At 46.8% G+C, this 23,109-nt stretch overlaps 1 long non-coding RNA gene across 1 annotated transcript in view; it reads right to left on the reverse strand.

Annotated features, from left to right (window-relative positions):
* Positions 1–14,360: 14,360 nt before the first annotated feature.
* Positions 14,361–23,109, reverse strand: part of LOC125458234 (uncharacterized) — a 29,849-nt gene continuing 21,100 nt past the window's right edge. Inside the window, exon 2 of the long non-coding RNA XR_007248797.2 lies at positions 14,361–14,619. This is a non-coding gene — a long non-coding RNA (uncharacterized LOC125458234). The remainder of the gene's footprint in view (positions 14,620–23,109) is intronic.

The following is a 23,109-nucleotide window of genomic DNA, read 5'->3' on the forward strand; positions in this document are numbered from 1 at the left end:
CCCCATCTCATCTGATTGACAATGGGAGGCCCAACCAATCTAAAGTCTGGTGAAAAGGGAAAGATGTTACCGGAACAGAAATTGCTGGAAAAACTCAGCAGCTCTGGCAGCATCTGTGGAGAGAAATCAGAGTTCACATTTCAGATCCAGTGACTCTTCCTCAGAAATCTGTTACTCTACATAGAATGTCTATGCCTGATGGCAGTGGTGTTGTAGTAGTTTGGGGCAGTCTTGTTTGAAGTACCCCAGCCCTATCACAATTCCAATACATTTTTAGAGCATTCCTTGTGTGAGATTGACTATGAGGTTTACCTTGGAAAGAGGACAAGTTGCACTTGTTGTGCAAAATCATCTGCCTCTTTGACCTGAGGTTTATATTCTCATCCACACCATCAGTCATCTCTTTCTTGGCCTTAAGAATCCAATCATTCCCCATGATCTGGAGGACGTGATTCCATACATTGAGATGTCACTATTAAGCCTCACTGCTTCCATTCAGTAACCCTTCAGCTGCCTGTTCCTGTTTGATTTTAAGGAAGGATTCAGGAGGATGACGCACTAGAGCAACTTCACCAGCTCTAGGGATGCAGAGCCCAGGTCATCACTTTAGCTTGCCCCTATTCATAAATTTCTACTGTAGCTATGACAAATTACTGCTGTCTCAAAACACCCTTATCAATTCCTCAAAGATCCACTTGAGGACTTCTTCAAACATCTGTACTTTTTGCTTGTCAGTATTGCCATTATAAAAGCTAACTGCTTACTTGCATTGAGACAGCAGGCGTAGGCATAGGTGGATTGGTTAGTAAGGTTGCAGATGACACTAAAGTCGGTGGAGTGGTGGATAGTGTGGAAGAATGTTGCAGGTTGCAGGGAGACTTGGATAAACTGTAGAAATGGGCTGAAAGGTGGCAAATAGAGTTCAATGCAGATAAACGTGAGGTGATTCACTTTGGGAAGAATAATAGGAAGGCAGGATACCGGGTCAATGGAAAGATTCTTGGTAGTGTGGATGTCCAGAGGGATCTTGGTGTCCATGTACATAGATCCCTGAAAGTTGCCACCCAGATTGATAGTGCTGTTAAGAAGGCATACGGCGTGTTAGTATGGTAGAGGGATTGAGTTCTGGAGCCGTGATGTCATGCTGCAACTGTACAAAATGCTAGTGCGGCCTCACCTGGAATATTGCGTACAGTTCTGCTCACCCAATTACAGGAAGGATGTGGAAGCATTGGAAAAGGAGCAGAGGAGGTTTACCAGGATGTTGCCTGGTCTGGAGTGAAGGACTTATGAAGAAAGGCTGAGGGACTTGGGTCTGTTCTCATTGGAGAGAAGAAGGCTAAGAGGGGATTTAATAGAGACATACAAGATGATTAGAGGATTAGATAGGGTGGACAGTGAGAGTCTTTTTCCTAGGATGATGACGTCGGCTTGTACGAGGGGCATAGTTGCAAATTGAGGGGTGATAGATTTAACACAGATGTCAGAGGCAGGCTCTTTACTCAGAGAGTGGTAAGAGCATGGAATGCCCTGCTTGCCAATGTAGTTAACACAGCCACATTAGGGGCATTTAAACAGTCCTTGGATAAGCATATAGATGATGATGGGACTGTGTAGGTGGATGGGCTTAGATTAGTTCACATATCAGCACAACATCAAGGGCTGAAGGGCCTGTTCTGCACTGTATTGTTCTATGTTCTATGACTAGCTGCGTGTCTTCACTGCTTCTTCAATCAGCAAACCATGGGATGTTTCCAATCTTCCTCAATCTTTCCACCTTCCTACTCTGACTTTTGTCTGACTTCTCTAGTTGCTCTGCCTGGTGTCCTTACTCACCATCTTCTCCTGCTGCGGGAAGCTAAATTACCGTTGTCAACATTCAGGACATTTTTAAGCAATGTCTACTTTAAGTGCTTTATGTTTTTTACACAAAGGAGGCATAAGTGTGAGCAAGATAATAAAATGTGAGGCTGGATGAACACAGCAGGCCAAGCAGCATCTCAGGAGCACAAAAGCTGACGTTTCGGGCCTAGACCCTTCATCAGAGAGGGGGATGGGGGGAGGGAACTGGAATAAATAGGGAGAGAGGGGGAGGCGGACCGAAGATGGAGAGTAAAGAAGATAGGTGGAGAGGGTGTAGGTGGGGAGGTAGGGAGGGGATAGGTCAGTCCAGGGAAGACGGACAGGTCAAGGAGGTGGGATGAGGTTAGTAGGTAGCTGGGGGTGCGGCTTGGGGTGGGAGGAAGGGATGGGTGAGAGGAAGAACCGGTTAGGGAGGCAGAGACAGGTTGGACTGGTTTTGGGATGCAGTGGGTGGGGGGGAAGAGCTGGGCTGGTTGTGTGGTGCAGTGGGGGGAGGGGATGAACTGGGCTGGTTGAGGGATGCAGTGGGGGAAGGGGAGATTTTGAAACTGGTGAAGTCCACATTGATACCATATGGCTGCAGGGTTCCCAGGCGGAATATGAGTTGCTGTTCCTGCAACCTTCGGGTGGCATCATTGTGGCACTGCAGGAGGCCCATGATGGACATGTCATCAAGAGAATGGGAGGGGGAGTGGAAATGGTTTGCGACTGGGAGGTGCAGTTGTTTGTTGCGAACTGAGCGGAGGTGTTCTGCAAAGCGGTCCCCAAGCCTCCGCTTGGTTTCCCCAATGTAGAGAAAGCCGCACCGGGTACAGTGGATGCAGTATACCACATTGGCAGATGTGCAGGTGAACCTCTGCTTAATGTGGAATGTCATCTTGGGGCCTGGGATGGGGGTGAGGGAGGAGGTGTGGGGACAAGTGTAGCATTTCCTGCGGTGGCAGGGGAAGGTGCCGGGTGTGGTGGGGTTGGAGGGCAGTGTGGAGCGAACAAGGGAGTCACGGAGAGAGTGGTCTCTCCGGAAAGCAGACAGGGGTGGGGATGGAAAAATGTCTTGGGTGGTGGGGTCGGATTGTAAATGGCGGAAGTGTCGGAGGATAATGCGTTGTATCCGGAGGTTGGTAGGGTGGTGTGTGAGAACGAGGGGGATCCTCTTGGGGCGGTTGTGGCGGGGGCGGGGTGTGAGGGATGTGTCGCGGGAAATGCGGGAGACGCGGTCAAGGGCGTTCTCAATCACCATGGGGGGGAAGTTGCGGTCCTTAAAGAACTTGGACATCTGGGATGTGCGGGAGTGGAATGTCTTATCGTGGGAGCAGATGCGGCGGAGGCGGAGGAATTGGGAATAGGGGATGGAATTTTTGCAGGAGGGTGGGTGGGAGGAGGTGTATTCTAGGTAGCTGTGGGAGTCGGTGGGCTTGTAATGGACATCAGTTACAAGCTGGTTGCCTGAGATGGAGACTGAGAGGTCCAGGAAGGTGAGGGATGTGCTGGAGATGGCCCAGGTGAACTGAAGGTTGGGGTGGAAGGTGTTGGTGAAGTGGATGAACTGTTCGAGCTCCTCTGGGGAGCAAGAGGCGGCGCCGATACAGTCATCAATGTACCGGAGGAAGAGGTGGGGTTTGGGGCCTGTGTAGGTGCGGAAGATGGACTGTTCCACGTAACCTACAAAGAGGCAGGCATAGCTGGGGCCCATGCGGGTGCCCATGGCCACCCCCTTAGTCTGTAGGAAGTGGGAGGAGTCAAAAGAGAAGTTGTTGAGTGTGAGGACGAGTTCCGCTAGGCGGATGAGAGTGTCGGTGGAGGGGGCCTGGTCGGGCCTGCGGGATAGGAAGAAGCGGAGGGCCTTGAGGCCATCTCCATGCGGAATGCAGGTGTACAGGGACTGGACGTCCATGGTGAATATGAGGTGTTGGGGGCCAGGGAATTGGAAGTCCTGGAGGAGGTGGAGGGCGTGGGTGGTGTCACGGACATAGGTGGGGAGTTCCTGGACCAAAGGGGAGAAAATGGAGTCCAGATAGGTGGAGATGAGTTCGGTGGGGCAGGAGCAGGCTGAGACGATGGGTCGACCAGGGCAGGCAGGTTTGTGGATTTTGGGAAGGAGATAGAAACGGGCCGTGCGGGGTTGGGGAACAATGAGGTTGGAGGCTGTGGGTGGGAGGTCCCCTGAGGTGATGAGGTCATGAATGGTGTTGGAGATGATGGTTTGGTGCTCGGGTGTGGGGTCATGATCGAGGAGGCGGTAGGAGGTGGTGTCGGAGAGTTGGCGTCTGGCCTCGGCGATGTAGAGGTCAGTACGCCATACTACCACTGCGCCACCCTTGTCTGCGGGTTTGATGGTGAGGTTGGGGTTGGAGCGGAGGGAGCGGAGGGCTGCCCGTTCTGCGGGGGAGAGGTTGGAGTGGGTGAGAGGGGTGGAGAGGTTGAGGCGGTTAATGTGAGCAAGTTTCTTTTTAATTGGAAGGTTGTGGGTTTCAACTGCATTGCATAATTTAAGCACATAATCTAGGCTAACGTTTCAGTATTTGGTGATTGAAGGAACAAATGGATAAATTTGATTAGAATGATTTGTTCATGTGGAGGGCTGATGTTAATCCAAATTGCATGAATTATTTGAAGCAAATTATCTGTTACTATGATGTAACCTCTATAATTACTTGGAGAGTTGCCTGTCAGAGTTCTTTTCAGTTGAGATATTAAACCTGTTTGTCAGGTGGATGCAAATAATCCCAAAGCACTATTTGAACAATAGAACTAGAGTCTCAATCTTCTGGCTATTCCTCAACCACAGTCATTAAACCAAACCATCTGACTGTATATCACATTGCTATTTCCGGAAATTTGTGATATGAAAGTTAGTTGTTGTATCTATCTAGACTTCAAAAAAAAGTCATAAATAAATGTTTCCTTATGACAACCCAAAGTATGGATGCAGGTAATTTCTAACATTGAAGATACGGATTTGTAATTTCAGTGGAAAAAAGTACAGATGCTAGAAATCAGATGGTAATAGCGAGTTTTGAGAAGATTTGTAGCTCAGGTTGAGGTTCTGGGTGTGAGTTTGCTTGCTGAGCTGGAAGGCTCGTTTTCAGACGTTTCGTCACTTTTTTTTAATTTGAAAAAATATACTTTATTCGTAAGATGTACAAAAAATAAAACATATTTACACACCTACCCAGTCATGCAAGCTGCTCCGGGTTACCCGGGGGTACGTACACCAACTAAAGGAAAAAAACAAAGAAGAAAAAAAAAACAAAGCAAAGAAAACACCCCGGCAGTCGTCACCCCGCACAGTCCCCATTGGCCCCCTGACCAGTTGGGGAAGGCGCCAGCTGGGCCCAGTTACCAGGTAGGGTTCTTTTTTCTATTCTGGACGAGGGGTTTCATACAGTGGTCTTTCCCCACCGCGCCTTGGCGGCGGCTGCCCCAAGCTTTAGCGCGTCCCTCAGCACGTAGTCCTGGACCTTGGAGTGCGCCAGTCTGCAACACTCGGTCGGGGTCAGTTCTTTCAGCTGGCAGACCAGCAAGTTGTGGGCAGACCAAAGAGCGTCTTTCACTGCATTGATGGTCCTCCAGGCGCAGTTGATGTTGGTCTCGGTGTGTGTCCCCGGAAACAGCCCGTAGAGCACGGAGTCCCGCGTCATGGAGCTGCTCGGGACGAACCTCGACAAATACCACTGCATCCCCTTCCAGACCTCCTGCGCATAGGCACACTCCAGAAGGAGGTGATCGACAGTTTCGCACCCCCCGCAGCCACCTCGAGGGCAGCGTGCGGTGGTGCAGAGATTCCAGGCATGGATAAAGGATCTCACTGGCGGAGCACCTCTCCCCGCTAGCCAAGCAATGTCCTTGTGCTTGTTTGAAAGTTCTGGCGATGAGGCATTCTGCCAAACGACTTTGGCAGTCTGCGTGGGGAACCACACGACGGGATCCACCCTCTCCTTTTCCCGAAGGGTCCTGAGGATACTATGTGCTGACCACTGCCTGACGGCCTTGTGGTCAAAGGTGTTTCCTTTCAAAAATTTCTCCACGAAAGACAGGTGGTACGGAACGGTCCAACTACACGGAGCGTTCCGCGGCAACGAGGCCAGGCCCATCCTTCGCAACACCGGGGACAGGTAGAACCTCAGTAAGTAGTGACACTTGGTGTTTGTGTACTGAGGATCTACGCACAGCTTGATGCAGCCGCACACAAAGGTAGCCGTCAGGGCGAGGGCGGCGTTCGGTACGCCCTTTCCCCCATTTCCCAGGTCTTTGTACATGGTGTCTCTGCGGACCCGGTCCATCCTCGACCCCCAAATGAAGTGGAAGATGACCTGGGTGACTGCAGCGGCGCAGGCCCAGGGAATAGGCCAGGCCTGCGCCACATACAACAGTACTGAAAGCCCCTCGCACCTGACAACCAGGTTCTTACCCGCGATGGAGAGGGACCGGAGTGTCTACCTGCCCAGCTTCTGCTTCAATTTGGTGATACGCTCCTCCCAAGTCTTAGTGCACGCCCCAGCTCCACCAAACCGAACACCCAGCACCTTCAGGTAGTCTGTCCTGACGGTAAAGGGGATGAAGGAGCAGTCGTCCCAGTTCCCGAAGAACATGACCTCGCTCTTACCCCTATTGACTTTGGCACCCGAGGCCAGTTCAAACTGGCCGCAGATGTCCAATAGTCTACTCACCGACCGACGATCGGTGCAGAAGACGGCGACATCGTCCATGTACAGGGAGGTCTTGACCTGAAGGCCTCCGCTGCCTGGGATAGTCACGCCCTTCAGGCTCACGTCCTTCCTGATGGAGGCGGCGAAGCAGACGAACAAGGCAGGAGAGAGCGGGCAGCCCTGCCTGACTCCAGATCTAACAGGAAAACTGTCTGATTCCCACCCATTGGTCGAGACTGCGCTAACGATGTTGGCGTAGAGCAGCCGGATCCAATTGTGGATGCCCTCCCCGAACCCCAATTTGGAGAGGACGTCCCTCATGTAAGCATGAGAGACCCTGTCGAAGGCCTTCTCCTGGTCCAGGCTGACGAGGCAGGTGTCCACCCGCCTGTCCTGTACGTAGGCGATTGTATCCCTGATGAGCGCGAGGCTCTCAGCGATCTTCCTGCCCGGCACAGCACAGGTTTGGTCAGGGTGAATCACTGACTCCAGGACAGACCTGACCCGGTTGACTATGACCTTGGCCAGGATTTTGTAGTCCACGTTCAAAAGTGAAATGGGACGCCAATTCTTAATTTCTTCCCTCTCCCCCTTCCTCTTGTAAATGAGGGTGATGATGCCCTTCCTCATGGACTTGCACATTTCCCGTACCCGAAGTGCACTATCGTACACCTCCAGCAGGTCCTGGCCGACCAGGCCCCACAGAGCGGAATACAGCTCGACCGGTAAGCCGTCGCTTCCGGGAGTCCTATTCCTCTCCAAGGACTTGAGGGCTCTGGTCAGCTCGTCCAGGGATATCGGCCGGTCCAGCCACGCCCTCGTGCTGTCGTCTAAGACCTCCGTGATAGACGACAGGAATGACTCGGAGGCCGTGCTGTCCGTGGGCTTCGTGTCGTACAGTCCGGCGTAGAAGGATCTGCTGATCCTCAAAATGTCGGGCCGAGACGACGTCACCGAGCCATCGTCCTCCTTCAGCTGGCTAAGCACAGAGCTCTCTTTGTGTACCTTCTGAAAGAAGAAACGCGAGCACGTCTCATCCTGCTCCACGGAGCGGACCCTGGACCGGAAGATTATCCGGGAGGCCTCCGCGGTGAAGAGCGAGGCTTGCTGGCCCCTCACCTCGCGGAGGTCCTCCGTGACATCGACCCCCATCAATTGCAGAACGAGCAGGTTCTGCACCCTTTTCTGGAGACACGACAGCTTTCCCGGACTCTCTCTTGCCTTCTGAACACCCTTGAGGACAAAGAACCTCTTGATGTTCTCCTTCACCGTCTCCCACCAGTCGCCTGGAGACTCAAAGAGGGGTTTCACGGTTCTCCAACCGGCGTACTCCCTCTTAAGCTCCTCGACGTTCTCTGGGGTCAACAGAGTCGTGTTGAGCTTCCACGTCCCCTTGCCAGCCGGCTGGTCGTCCTGTAAGTGACAGTCGGCCAGCAGGAGGCAGTGGTCAGAGAAGAACACCGGCTCGACGCCGGTGGACCTGACAGAGAACGCCCGTGACACAAACAGGAAGTCTATCCTTGAGCGGATAGACCCGTCTGGCCGCAACCAGGTGTACCTCCGCTGCGCTCTGTCTGCAGGGGTGCTGAAGACATCGAGCGGCTTGGCGTCCTTCACCGTGCCCATCAGGAATCTGGACGTTACGTCCAGTTGACTCCCCCCACCCGCTGTCCCCACGCCGGATCTTCCATCTGCATCGATGATGCAGTTGAAGTCTCCGCCTAGGATGACCGGCCTGGACGTAGCCAGCAGGGGTGGAAGCCGCTGCAGGACGGCCAACCGCTCACTCCGTACTGCTGGGGCGTACACGTTGATCAGCCTCAGGGGAGCATTCCTGTAGGTGACGTCAGCCACTAGGAGGCGCCCCCCCCACCACCTCCTGAACTTGAGAGATGGTGAAGTTGCGCCCCCGCAGCAGAATAGCCAGGCCCGAGGAGCGACAGTCATTACCCCCCCGACCAGATCGAAGGCCCACAGGTCCAGGCGCCGGACCATTTCCCGTACCTGCCGAGGTGCGGTATCCCGCACTCCTGCAGAAACAGGAGGTCCGCCTCGATGGTGGTCAGGTAGGCCAACGTGGATACACATCTTGCGGTGGACCTGACACTGCGCACATTAATGCTCGCAACTCGTACCCCCATTGTGGGCAGTGACCGCAGTACCCTCCCCAAGTCCAAGGTCCAGCCCCTCCATCTGTCCCTTCATGCCCATTGCACAGGCTACCTGCTGGACGCTCTCCGGGCTCAGGAAACTGTCTGTGCTGCCTTCCAGGTGGCATCCCCCTGTCAGGGGTGCGGAGGCAGGAGGGTCCGGCTCCGGGTCAGGATGGGGACGCGCTGTTTCCTCCTTCCCGCCTGGAAGTTCCGGGGGGGCCCTCCAGTGCCCCAGCAGCACTTGACTGGGTGTCGGAGGGAGCCTTAGGACGCCTCCCGTCACCTGGAAGCGGGGTGCTGCTTTCCTTCTCCCTCGAGATCTTTAACTTCTGCTTTGGGCAGGCCCTCTCCGAATCCCCCTCGTCAGAGGAGCTCTTATAGCCACCCTGCAGCTGCCTCTTCCCGCCTGATGGTTGTGGTTCCTGGGCCCGTCGGCGCACCTTCCTCCTCGCTTTCCGGACCGTTGTCCACTCCCCTGGGTCGCCTGTCGCCGCCTCCATCGACTCCGGGTTGTCGGGGGGGAGCTGAGCCTGCAGGGGTGCTTTGCTGGCCTCGGGCCCATCCTGCGGGGCTGGGACCTCCTGCACAACCTGGCCCTCCTGCACATTAGTGGGGTCCTTGCTGGGCCCTGGTGCCTTCCTCTCCTCCAGGGGGGCTGGCCCCGCATTGCCCCTGCCGGCGACCTGGGCATAGGTGGTCCCCTGCTGCGGGCATGTCCTATAGAGGTGGCCCGCTTCCCCGCAAAGGTTGCAGCTTTTCTCTTGTGGGCAATCCTTTGCAAGGTGTCCCTCCTCCCTGCAGTCGACCGCCACGTGACCTGACCTACCACAGGCATGGCAGACTTTAGGTTGCCCTGCATAGGTTAGGTAGCCCTTGCTCCCGCCGATCGCAAAGCTGGACGGTGGGTGTACGACATTCCCGTCCGCGCCCATCCTCAGCGTCACCTTGACCTGCCTCTTACTCGTCCAGATGCCAAAGGGGTCCATGATGTCAGTTAGGTCCCCTTCCACCTTCACGTACCTTCCGAGGAAGGTCAGGACATCAACTGCTGGCACATGCGGGTTGTACATATGTACAGTCACCATACGGCTCCTCTGCGCTGGCATCACAAACAGTGGGACAGCGATCGATACAGAGAGGGGGCCCTCACCTCCCTTCTCCTTGAAAACCTCCAGGAAGCGCTCGCAAAGCTTGGCACTCCTGAAGGTCACGTCGTAAAAACCTCCTCCGGGGAAATCCTGCAGGCAGTAAATGTCCGCAGCAGCGAACCCATAACAGTCCAACAGGACCCTCTTCACGAAGAAGGTGCGGTCCACAGGTGCACCTTCATCCACCTTCTTTACGGAAACACAGACGGTGTTCCGGACCCCCTGACCTGGGGCACAAGCACTTGCCGCAGCCATCGTTGCAGGTTGGCTGCTCCCCTGAACCAGCGTTAGGCCGAAGCCAGCATTAAGATCCACTGGTCGCAAGGGTGCACAGCCAACCCGACGTCCTCCTTTCACCTCCAAGACAGCACTCTCCTCCTCTCGGTCCACAAGAGAGTGGTTCTTTATTTTGTTCCAGATGTAAGCTGGTTCACTGAGCTTGAAGGTTTGTTCCCAGATGTTTTGTCACCATTCTAGGTTACATCATCAGTGAGCATCTGACGAAGCGCTGGTGTTATATCCCGCTTTCTGTTTATCTGGTTAGGTTTCCTTGGGTTGGTGATGTCATTTCCTGCGTTGGTGATGTCATTTCCTGTTCTTTTTCTCAGGGGATGGTAGATTGGCTCCAAATCAATGTGTTTGTTGATGGAGGTCTGGTTGGAATGCTTCTAGGAATTCTCATGCGTGTCTCTGTTTGGCTTATCCTAGGATGGATGTGTTGTCCCAATCAAAGTGGTGTCCTTCCTCATCTGTATGTAAGGATACGAGTGATAGTGGGTCATGTCGTTTCGTGGCTAGTTGATGTTCATGTATCCTGGTGGCTAGCTTTCTGCTAGTTTGTCCAATGTACTGTTTTTTAAACACTACATTGGACAAACTGGCAGAAAGCTAGCCACCAGGATACATGAGCATCAACTAGCCACAAAACGACATGACCCACTATCACTCGCATCCTTACATACAGATGTGGAAGGACACCACTTTGATTGAGATAACACATCCATCCTAGGATAAGCCAAACAGAGACACGCACGAGAATTCCTAGAAGCATGGCATTCCAAACGGAACTCCATCAACAAACACATTGATTTGGAGCCAATCTACCACCCCCTGAGAAAAAGAACAGGAAATGACATCACCAATGCAGGAAATGACATCACCAAGCCAAGGAAACCTAACCAGATAAATAGAAAGCGGGACATAACACCAGCGCTTCGTTGGAGGCTCACTGATGATGTTACCTAGAATGGTGACGAAACGTCTGAAAACGAACCTTCCAGCTCAGTGAGCAAACTCACATCCAGAATCAGATGGAAATACTCAGCAGGTTGGTGGGGTGGGGTCACTGGACTGAAAATATTAACTTTTCTTTTTCTGCACAGATGCTGCCAGATCTGCTGAGTTTTCCCATCAATTTCTGATTTGTTATTTAATGTGCTTGCTATTCAATGTCTCTTTAACTCATAATATTCTATGGCAATGGTAACATCATTCTGTTCTCCATTTACTCTTGTAGAACGCATATTTTGAAACTGGAATTAAAAATTGTGAAATAATTACATCTCTAGTTTACTCATCAGCACAATTCATTTGTTAATTGTTCATGTGACTTTCAAAATTTATTCACAGAATGTGGGCATGGCAGGATAGGCAAGACTTGTTGCCTATCCCAAATTGCTCTCATAAACTATGTAGAAACAAAAAAGCCCAATAATGATGGAGTGAAAAGCTTCAAACTGGATTTCATAAAAGGAAAGCACAAATCAGAATATTTTGAAAACTGTATGATTTAATTAATCTATTTATGTCAGTGTTGACAATTTGAAAATAAATGTTTACATCAATGGATAATCCCATAAATCCACTGTAAGGGATCTCGTAGTGCAGTGTCAATGACCTTACATCTGGGCCAGATGGTTCAAGGCTTGCCTGCCACAAATATGTATCATGGCATTCTGATTAGGTTCATTAAAAATAATTCATTTGCCTTTTGTGATTTTGAAATATAAAGTATTCGATCATTGCTGTGCAGAACACCAAACAGACATCACGAGGGTCACCCTGAATGTTGAGGTCAACGTCAAGATACAGAAGCTCAACAGCAGACCAGGGAGTCACAAAATCACAGCTATGGCTGCAGGAGGTCCTGAAAAAGGGTTTCTCCCTTTCACCAAAGGTCTGACATCTGTTGCAACACCTATTTTTGACATTCTGATAAATGTTCAGTTAGCGTCTCTGTGCTCACTCACCCTAGCTTTATCCTATCTATATTAGTACACCCTTTCTTTCTGGGGTTGGTGACTAGACACTGGTGCAGACCATCATAATGCCACTACATGTACCCTCGCGCACTCACCATCCTTAATTGGATGGAACTTCTAGAAGCAGTTCTTATTTAGCTGACTCTGGGAAGACTGTCTACCATGTATGCGTCTGAATTCTTGATCTGGATTCAGCCAGGTGTCATGGTCCAAGTGATTTTAGCCTTCATTTCTGCACTTAGATCATGAGAACCAACTGATTGTTGAATTTATGATTTGGAGGAAAATGTAGCTGGTCTAATTAGTAAGTTTGCTGACAATACTAAGATTAATGGAGTTGCAGATAGTGAGGACAATTGTCAGAGGATATAGCAGGATATAGATCAGTTGGACACGTGCAGAAAAATGGCAGATGGAGTTTAATCTGGGCAAATGTGAGGTGATGCATTTTGGAAGGCCAAGTACAGGTGGAAATTGTACGGTGAATGGCAGAATCTTTATAAGTATTGATATGCAGAGTGATCTGGGTGTGCAGGTCCAAAGATCACTGAAGGTAGCAGTACAGGTAGATAAGGTAGTATTGGAAGGGGCATTGAGAAAAGGATAGACAGGTTATGCTCCAGCTTTTTAGGGCTTTAGTACAGTTCTGGTCACCACACTACCAGATGGATGTGGATGCTTTGCAGAGGGTACAGAAAGGTTTACTGCGACGTTGCCTGGTATGGGGGGATTTGAGCTAAGAAGCAAGGTTGGCTAGACTGTGTTTGTTTTCATTAGCATGCAGGAGGTTGAGGGACGACCTATTAGAACTTTATAAATCCAACTGGCATGAATGGAGGGCAAAGTATGAGGCTTTTTCCCAGGGTGGAGGGACCACTTACTAGGGGTCACAGGTTCAAGGTGCGAAAAGGGCAAGTTTAAAAGAGATGAGCAACGCAAGCTTTTCACACAACAGGCAGTGAGTGCCTTGAACGTGCTGTCATGGATGGTGGTGGAAGTAGACACAACAGCAGCATTCAAGAAACACCTGGACGAATACATGTATTCGAAGGGAATAGAAGGATACAGTCTAAGTGAAGACAATTTTAGTCCAGAACGGCAAACTTTGGTGGCACGCGCTTGGAGAGCCGAAAGGCCTGTTTCCTGTGCTATACTATTCTTTGTTCTTGAAAGGCCTATTTCCGTAAGGAGGGCATCCACATAAGACTTGTCCAACTTTCTCCACCATAGTGGTGCAGCTTATTGAATTTTCCTACTCCAGTCTAAAGGTATCTGAAACCTAAGGCTAATTTACTCAATACTGTAACACAGTTCTTAGAGTGATCTTATGTACACTGAGGTGATACTCAAAACTTTTGTTTGTTGACAGGATAAAACAGCCATAACAGCAGAAAGTGTTAAAAGACTGGCGTCCGTGTCCTTGACATCTACATAGGAGACCCTCAGCAGGCCAAGTCCTCTTGGTCTCACAGTGCCGGAGGACAGCTATCAAGGTCATCTCAAGGGAATGGGGCGTGGCACACTGCATGTTGTTTCCATCTCAGCTGCAGATGTGCAGTTAGCCAAGTCATAGTGATCAAAGCACAAGGGCAAATCCTCTAAGCACGCAAAAACAGCACACGTGTCCAATCATTATATGACATTGTAAATTTGTATTTCTATACAGCTTTGCACACTTTGTTTATATGTGTTGAACAGTCACTCTGTTGAGAATTTTGAAATCAGACTGGAGTGCCCTTTCAGCATTTTGGAGGGATGGTTCCTTCTTCAATACCCTTATCTACTTCTCAACTATCCCCAACACCTCAATCCCTTCCGACAGCACCTTTCCAAGTAATGACAATATAGCAGATGCAACACCTGCCTTTTTACCTCTGTTCTCCTCACATCTGAGACCCCGAGCTCTCCTTCTGGGTGATGCAGAAATTTGTGCACTTTCAATTTAGTCTCCGTATTCGCTACTCACAATGTGGCTTCCTTTTCATTAGAGACTAAACTTGTGAATGACTTCCATTTAGTCTGCAACCACAATCGTGAGCGCTCGGTGCTAACATATTAATTCTCTATATTACTATTGCACTAACAGCTTTGCTCTTGGCCTGCAGCGCTATTTGAGTGAAGTTCAATTTAAGCTTGGGGAAATAACACCTTATATTTAATTAGGCTCTTTACAGTGAGTTCAACAATTTTAAAACATAAACTCTGTACCACATTTTGTTTCTTTTTCTTCATGTTGCAGTTTTCCCCTTATTTTAGGTTTCACACAGTAGCACACCTGCTAAGTCACAATTTTAGTTTCTTTATTTTTCTCGCCCTATCATCCCATTTCTTTGGTCCTATAAGACTAACTCTTCTGTCCTTACATTTCTCCTGACTTTTGCAATGTTTCCAGTTTCGACAAAAGTCCTGAAGCATTGACCTGGATTTTGACGTTCGCAGAAGGACAATTTTAGGACAATTCCAAGCCTCTTTAGAAGAAAATAACTTGGAGATTGATGTGATATCACATGAGAGCTGATGATCTTCACTATCACAATGTTGGCTCCTGTAAAATATGAATGAAATATAGTTCTTGTTAAATGTGGTCATTCAATGAACTTTTATGACAACACCAGGTGTTGCCATAAGTATACTACAATCACAGGCATTTGCATGCCTGGCTCAAGTCAAGCAATTCAATGTACTATAGCATGCTGTCATCAGTGTGTTACGGAAAGAGCATTCAATAGGATGGAAACTGAGATCTATCTACTATTAGATGAGGACATCATAATAAGTATGTCTGTTAAAGGTATATTGCATTATTGCTACAAGATATACAACATACCCCTTTGAATCCAAACGAAATATTCGTCATTTTAAATAAGCATGTTTGTCAATCCAGTAATTATACAGACATGTAAAAACAAAGCTAACAAAATCAGTAATTCAAACTTTGATATAACGAGGTGGAAATTTGACCACCCGTCTTGATCTGCTGATCACACAACACGTGAAGGGGTGCTATTCTTGGTTGCTTTTGGCTGACAACTGGCTGTTTTGCTACTGTTGCTGTCAGTTAGGATACCTGGTCACAGGAACATGTTGCTGCTAGTTGCTGTGACTCAGCATCATTGCACAATTACTATCATTGGAGTTTCTTCCTCACTCTCTGCTTGCATGATTGGTTTGCTGTACTTTGGTCTGAGCTGGCTTCTTTTCCTTTGGAATGAAGGACTATGATCAGTAATGTTTTCTTGTGACCTAGGCTAGTTACCCCACCATCACCATTTAACCTGGCAACCGGTACCCTTGACTATTTCTCTATTACCCTTGACCTGCCCTTGGTTATCCTTGACTCTTCTCACTTCGTCTTTGATCTGTCCTCAGTCACCCTTGACTCCCTATCTGTCATGTTTGGGCTTCCTTCAGTGAAGCTCCCTCAACTGTCATGCATAGGCCCTCTGATGCTTGCCATTATCAGATCTTCCTGCCTGGGACTGCCATGCCCCGACCTTTCTGGATGGCAACCATCCTCCATCTTATAGACAGCCATGCCCAACCTCCCCTGACAGCTGCTGCCCTTTCTTTCACAGATAGGTGGCCTGATATCCCTGGAAAGGTGTCACCTAATTTAAATGCAGCAGTTCAACCTTCTCTATCCTGGTCCAACAAAGTTCCCCAAACAAGAAGAGGAGCACCAACTCACTCCAAGTCCATTGAATCATGGATTAAAATAACACGAAAACAGATCGTTCAATTCAACTCGCCCGTTGGCTATCTGTAATCAGTTCCTGCTTTTGAAATACATATAAATTCTATCTCTCAGAATCCCCTCTAATGACTCACGCACCAAAGATGTTGGACTCACCAGTCTATAGTTTCCTGGCTTTTCTTTGTAGGCTTTCCTAAACAATGGCACAATATTAATCACCCTCCAATCTTCTGGCACCTCACCTATGGCTGTCTATGATTTGCAAGGGGCCCCATAATCTCTTCCCTTGCTTCCCACAATGTTCTGGGATACACCTGATCAGGTCCTAGGGATTTATGTACCTTTACGCATTTTAATCCACTAGGAAGGCCACCTTGCCTACAGTATATCACACTTAGCTAATCCTGAATTTGAAGGCATGTGTTTTTTCACTTGCTGTCGACTTAATTGTAAAGGTACAATTTAACCTGGTGAACACGTATTTTAATAAACATACATCACATGTTAATGTATTTAAAATTGGTTCCTACCACTTGCCATTAAGAACACCAAACTACCTTTAACCCGTCACCAATTTAACTCACAATTTTCATCCCAATGTCTGGAAGCTGACATTTTGTATTCCACACCCACCTTGTTTCCTGCTGCCAAGGGCTTCACTAGATGTTATCCAGTGGTATCTAGAAGACATTTCCTTAGTTGTCTTCTTTCAAAGAAAAATTACTAAGGTTTCCTCCTTACTTAGGGATATTCTTTGAACAACTCTATCATCATTGTGGTGCAGTGATCAGAAGTGGACACATACTCAAGGTATCATCTCACAACCATACTATGCATTTCCACATACATCCTTTCATCTTGTCCCCTATGCTTTGCCATACAGTATCATTCAACACATTTCTTTGACAGCTAGTATTCCGCAGTGTTGGGTTTGTTTGGCATATTTACATTCTCAGCACTGCTGGGGTCAAAAAATTCAACATAATTTGCCAGTGTTGCTAAACTGGATTGATAACCACTGGCATCTGTTAGAAAGAACAAAAACCTGGAAAGTGGCTGAGATCTTTTTTACATGATGCTTCATATTAAGTAATGGTTTCCTTAATGACTTTGGTAAGTTCAAAATTAATTGTATGTAATGTTAGTGTTAAGGATGGAGGTTGTATACAATGTAATTGTGAACAACTTGCATTTGGAATTCCCACAGCCTCTTACAGAAGAGATGATGTTAGAAGAAAAAATTAGTGGAATAAGATAAATAGCTGTCCAATAGAAGGAAGGCAAGAATGTTTTGAAGAGAGGGTCACAGGCATTTCACATTGCAGAAGAAAGCTGTTCGACCCTTCGTGTCTAGGCCTATCATCAAGCATCAATCTATTTTAATTCCATTTTCCAACACTTGCCCTGTAGCCTTGTAAGTTATGACATTTTAAGTGGTCATCCAAATACTTCTTAAATGCCTTGAGGGGTCCCACTTCTACCAACCCCTTTAGACAATAAGTTCTAGAAACCTACCATACTCAAATCCACTATAATTCTTTTGCTCCTCACCTCAAAAAGCCCCACGCCCATCTCCTCTCTACTATCCTCATCCTGCCCCCTTGACCTGTCAGTCCCTGGACCTAACACCTCCCTAACTCCTCACCTACATCACCTTTACTGGCTCCATCCCCACATCTTTGACCTGTCTGTCTCCTCTCTACCTATATTCTCCTCTATCCATCGCCCCCTCTCTCCATATTTATTTCAGAACCCCCTTCCCCTCCCCCATTTCTGAAGAAGGGTCTAGGCCCGAAACAATAAAATGTGAGGCTGGATGAACACAGCAGGCGCAGCAGCATCTCAGGAGCACAAAAGCTGACGTTTTGGGCCTAGACCCTTCATCAGAGAGGGGGATGGGGTGAGGGTTCTGGAATAAATAGAGAGAGAGGGGGAGGCGGACCGAAGATGGAGAGAAAAGAAGATAGGTGGAGAGGAGAGTATAGGTGGGGAGGTAGGGAGGGGATAGGTCAGTCCAGGGAAGACGGACATGTCAAGGAGGTGGGATGAGGTTAGTAGGTAGGAGATGGAGGTGCAGCTTGGGGTGGGAGGAAGGGATGGGTGAGAGGAAGAACAGGTTAGGGGGGCAGAGACAGGTTGGACTGGTTATGGGCTGCAGTGGGTGGAGGGGAAGAGCTGGGCTGGTTGTGTGGTGCAGTAGGGGGAGGGGACGAACTGGGCTGGTTTTGGGATGCGGTGGGGGAAGGGGCCTCACATTTTATTGTCTTGGATTCTCCAGCATCTGAAGTTCCCATTATCACTAGGCCGGAAACGTCAGCTTTTCTGCTCCTCTGATGCTGCTTAGCCTGCTGTGTTCATCCAGCTCTACACCTTGTTGTCTCAGATTCTCCAGCATCTACAGTTCCTATTATCTCTGAAATAATTGTTTTATTCATTAATGGGCTGAGGACGTCGCTGGCTAGGCAGCATTTATTGTCCATCCATACTCCAGTTCAGTTCAGTCAACCACGTTGCTGTGGCTCTGACGTCACATGTGGGCTGGACCACGTAAGATGGCAGTTTTCTTCCTTAAAGGGCATTAGTGAACCAAGTAGGTAATTCTGACAATTGACAAGATTCTTAATTCCAGATATCTTATTGAATTCAAATTCCACCATAAGTCATAGCAGGATTTGAACCTGGTTCCCCAGAATGTTATTGGGGTCCCTGGATTAACACTCCAGTGGTAATACCACTAAGGCCATTGCCTCCCCACTGAGTTCCATCATAACCTCTTTGCTCTTGTATTCAATGCCTTGACTAACAAAGACAAGCATCTTTCATGCCTCCTCAAACACCTTACCTACCTGCCCTGTTGCTTTCAAGGGCCTATGGCCATTCACACCAGGGTCCCTGTGACTCTCTTCCCTTTCTCAGGTCCTACATCCCAAATGTACTCCTTGCCTTGTTAGTCCTCCGAAAATGCATCACCCAGGATTTTTAGGTTTAAATTCCACTTGCCACTCTTCAGCTCATCTCACAGCCCACCCATATCAAATTCTGTTATAAAGCTTTCCTCTCACTTTTTACCACATCTCCAACGTTCCTTTCATCTGATCATTAGAGAGATCAGTAAAACTCCTGGTTGAATTTAGGCACTGGTGATTAGGTCAGATCTTGCTAGGGCAGGCAACTCAAGATATGTGCCATTAGACTTTACTCAGCACCCATGAACTCTGAATGATTTTGTTCCATTACTTGTTGGGAATGCAAGCTTACAATTGGGTGACAAACGCATGGGAATCTGGGACTTCAGTAAGTAATGGGTGAATAGTCAATCTCCTTGACCAATAAGATGTTAGACTTAAAGAATTGGATTAGCAATTGAAAATGAGGATGTATTAGTGAAGCCTGGCACTGAAAAAGAAAAACAAAATTGGATTAAAAGGGAAATAAACCGAAATCTCATTACAAAAAATTACTGTAGATACGAGGCCATTTAAATTGCTTTCTTTCTCGGGCACAAAATTGATTTCATTACTTTAACAATTAATACTTGATGTTGTTATTTTTTAGGCAATATTTTCTTGAGAGTTTTTCAGCGTAGTTAATGTGAAAATCCAGTACGTTCTTAAAAGTATGAAAAAGGGTATGAATGAAATGTTTGTGCAAAGCTAACAGTAAAGTGCTATAACTCAACCAGCACATTCTTAAGATTCATGTCTCACTTTATTTTTTACTCCCGTGAACTTTCTGGCTGATCTGTGCATTAACAGTATCATTAACACACTTTTTTAAAACCAAGCCACATCCCATCATATATGCATTAGCATTTTCTGAGAAACTAAGATATTAGATGCCATTAATATGGAGTGCAACTATCTTTACATTGCTTTTGTTAATATTTTGATTGACAGCTCTGTATCAAAGTAGCTCAGCACGTGACAGCTGCTGGAATTGCTTTAATTCATGTTATTTTACTATTTAGCGTCACACTGCAGTGTTGCAACAAATGCCATAACCACTATACTACCATTCCAATACACAACAAAGACTGCACCTCAGAGAATTCGCTCTATGTGAAGTCCTTCAAGATATTTCTGATGAACGATAAGCTGCTATAAAAATATAAATCCTTTCTTACTTGGATCTATTTTACACAATGAGCCTATTCCAATTTAGCCCTCTTTTGAATAATTAATATATCTGTTTGTGCAGTTGCTGAAAGCAATACACAATTGAATCATACAGGTCAGATCTAAGAAAAAAAAATGAACAGGCCTGCACTTTCAAAGCTTCTTTCACATCTTAAGAAGTCACCCTGAAGTGCTTTAGCTTTACAGTCAATGAAGTGTTATTGAAATGTTTTTTTTCCACATGGATGGAAGATTTATTTCCCAGTCTGCTGCCTTTAGCTGAACTTAGTTAAAGTTGTGTAGTGTTACAATTGATCACAGTACAACTGAGTAGGCAGGAGGAATTCAGTTCAGGTCCTGTGCCTGATCACAGTGAATTGATGTTGAATTAGGACAAGATCAAATTTAATAGAACCCCCCTCTGAAACTCATTCTCCAAGGTCAACTATGACTGGCCATATGGGCGACATGGAATTTGTTATGTGTTAATTAAAATATAGCCCAGTGTTTGGAGGACAGGAAACGAGTTGTAGTTTCCAGAAAATATATAAAATAAAAACAAATTATGCAGTATGCAACAGTTTAATATGGGGTCTTGATTTTGTGCCCATAAGACGATAAGAAATAGGAACACGAGTAGGCTTGACTCACTCCACCAGTCAATAGGATCCTGGCTGATCCAACGTTCTTCAGGTCCACTTTCCTGTGTTTTCCCTGTAACCGTTGATTCCCCTACTGATCAAAAAACTACCTCAGCCTTAAATGTGTACAAGCACTCTGTCCCCACAGCTTTCCATGGCAGGAGTTTCAAAGACTCATAACCCTTTGAGGGAAGAAATTGCTCCTCATCTCAGTCTTAAATTGGCAGCCCTTTACTCTGAGATTACGACCTTTCGTCCTAGATTCTCCCAAGATGGGAAATATCTCTTCAGCATTTATTGTGTCAAGCCCCTTAAGAATTCTACATATTTCAATGAGATCACCTCTCATTCTTCTAATCCTCAGTGAGGACAGTCCCATCTGTTTAGTCTTTGCTCATAGGACAGTCCCTCAATACCAGGATGGTAATTTTGCTCTAATTTAGTGGACCATGCGAAATTTAAAGCTCAATTTTTCAGTTATGTCAGCAAAGACCAACAGAACATATAATGTTCTTCTACCATTGCAAGTGAAGTAGCATTCAGATCAAAAACACAAATTGCGGGAGAAGCTGATCAAGTCTGTGGACAGAAATCAGAGTTAACATTTTAGGTTGAGTGACCCCTCCTCAGAATAGTATTTGCAGTTCTTTCAGTTTGTATTTAGCATTTAGGCCAGGTTGAACAGAAGTCTGCATATCTATAACATGAACATCCTGAACTACAACGGTCTTATATAGAGCACAGCAGGGCCTAGATCTGCCAGAACTATGTATGTATATCTCGCAAAGGAACAAAAATCTAACAGCTTTTAAAAAGAACAAGCAAGGTGGAAAGTTTTAGCAGGTCAGGCAGCATCAGTGGAGAAAGAAACAGACTTTGAGGAAGGCTGAATGCAAACTTTGTTTCTCTCTCCAATGCTGCCTGACCCAACTGAGTTTTTCTAGCCAAATCTATTCTTATTTCAGATTTCTGCCAAATTCATCTGACTTTATTCGGCTTTTGTAACACTTTTGAAATATTATTCATACTCACACCAGCAAAATGGAATATTGTAACTAAGAAAGAGATACCACAATAGCCAAGATAGCCTAAAATGTTACTAAAAAAGCCAGAGACTTTTATTTTGATTATTTCTGTTTACTGCTCTAGTTCAGTCTTAGGCTGTGGCAGTGAGAACAAAGAAGACCAGTACTAATTGAAAACTGGACTGCAAGAAGTTTAATGGACTTCCATGTGAGGTTAAATCAATTACTACAATTTTAAATGCCACATCCTAACAAATGCATTAAATATCCAACACTGTCAATTTAATACAACCCCTCCTACCAACAATCACAATGCATACCAGGCATTCAAATGCTTCACTGAATACACATAAACTTAGTTTGACTGCAAGTCTCACATCCACATCTCTCAGCTTATATACAGAGGATCTTATTCAAGTATATCAGCCACATCACCTAAACACTCGGCACAACATCCAATGGAGCTGTTTCGTCTCTTGTTAGCGTTGGTATATATCCAGAGGCAGCTAGAGATAAACGGGGAAAACAATTTTGCCTGCGTGTCCTGTCCATAGAGAAGTGGTGATGTTAGCCAATACTAATGTAGAAGGCTAAAACCACTGTGGATTACAGTATTTACAACAGAACTCTCCGTCCAAAATTAAACCTCCCCTTACTTAACTGCTTCTGATTTACAAGTGTAAATGGCTTAAGCTTGAATGTTTTACTTTCCCACATATAAGAACTCCAACCTATCTCTCCCAGTGGTCCTCCCATTTTCCACATCCCTATACCACAATGTTAATGTTGCATTCCCTCCTTTCAGGTGCTCAGGAAGTATAAAGTGGTCAGAAAGAGGAAGGATAACAAAAATTACTAATGATGAAGGCATTCTGCATCTCTGCCAACAGATACTTTGTTGATCAGTAAATTGAGTGTGAGACTGAGTTTCTGATGGCGCATTGTGCTTCAGCTGTTAGAAGCACTTTAAACTAAGTTGTCAATTGTAGGAACAAAGAAATACAAACAAGTATCAGACAAGAATACCAGTGTTCACAAAAATACTTGGAGAGATAGATAGTACTAACATGAAGAATACAAAGTCAATAGCTGAAGTCACAGTAAGGTAATAAGTATTGTGTATGCATGTGAATGCACAGTGTCACAAATAAGATTGGGGCATCAAAGGTGCAGACTACCACGTTGAAATATGATGATGCGGAGATAACAGAAACCAGGCTCAAGAAAGGTCAAGACTGGGTGTGGAATATTCTGGGTGCAAGGTATTCAGAGGAAAAAAGGAGGGGTGGCAATATTGGTTAAGGAGAACATTGCAGTGCTGTAGTAAGGGGATGTCTCAGATGGTTCAAAAACGAGTTCAATTCGGCTAGAACTAAGGAACCGAAAAGGTACAATTACATTGTTTGGTGTAGTTCATAGACCTCTAACTAATGGGAAGGTAGAGAAACACATCTGCAGGGCAATTATTGAGAGATGCCAACATTATAGATTAGTTATAATGTAGAACTCAAAATATATACTGGGATATTGGTAGTATAAAAGGCAAGTGAAACAACTACA

This window comes from Stegostoma tigrinum, chromosome 13, assembly GCF_030684315.1.
Source record: "Stegostoma tigrinum isolate sSteTig4 chromosome 13, sSteTig4.hap1, whole genome shotgun sequence".
Lineage (NCBI taxonomy): Eukaryota > Metazoa > Chordata > Chondrichthyes > Orectolobiformes > Stegostomatidae > Stegostoma > Stegostoma tigrinum.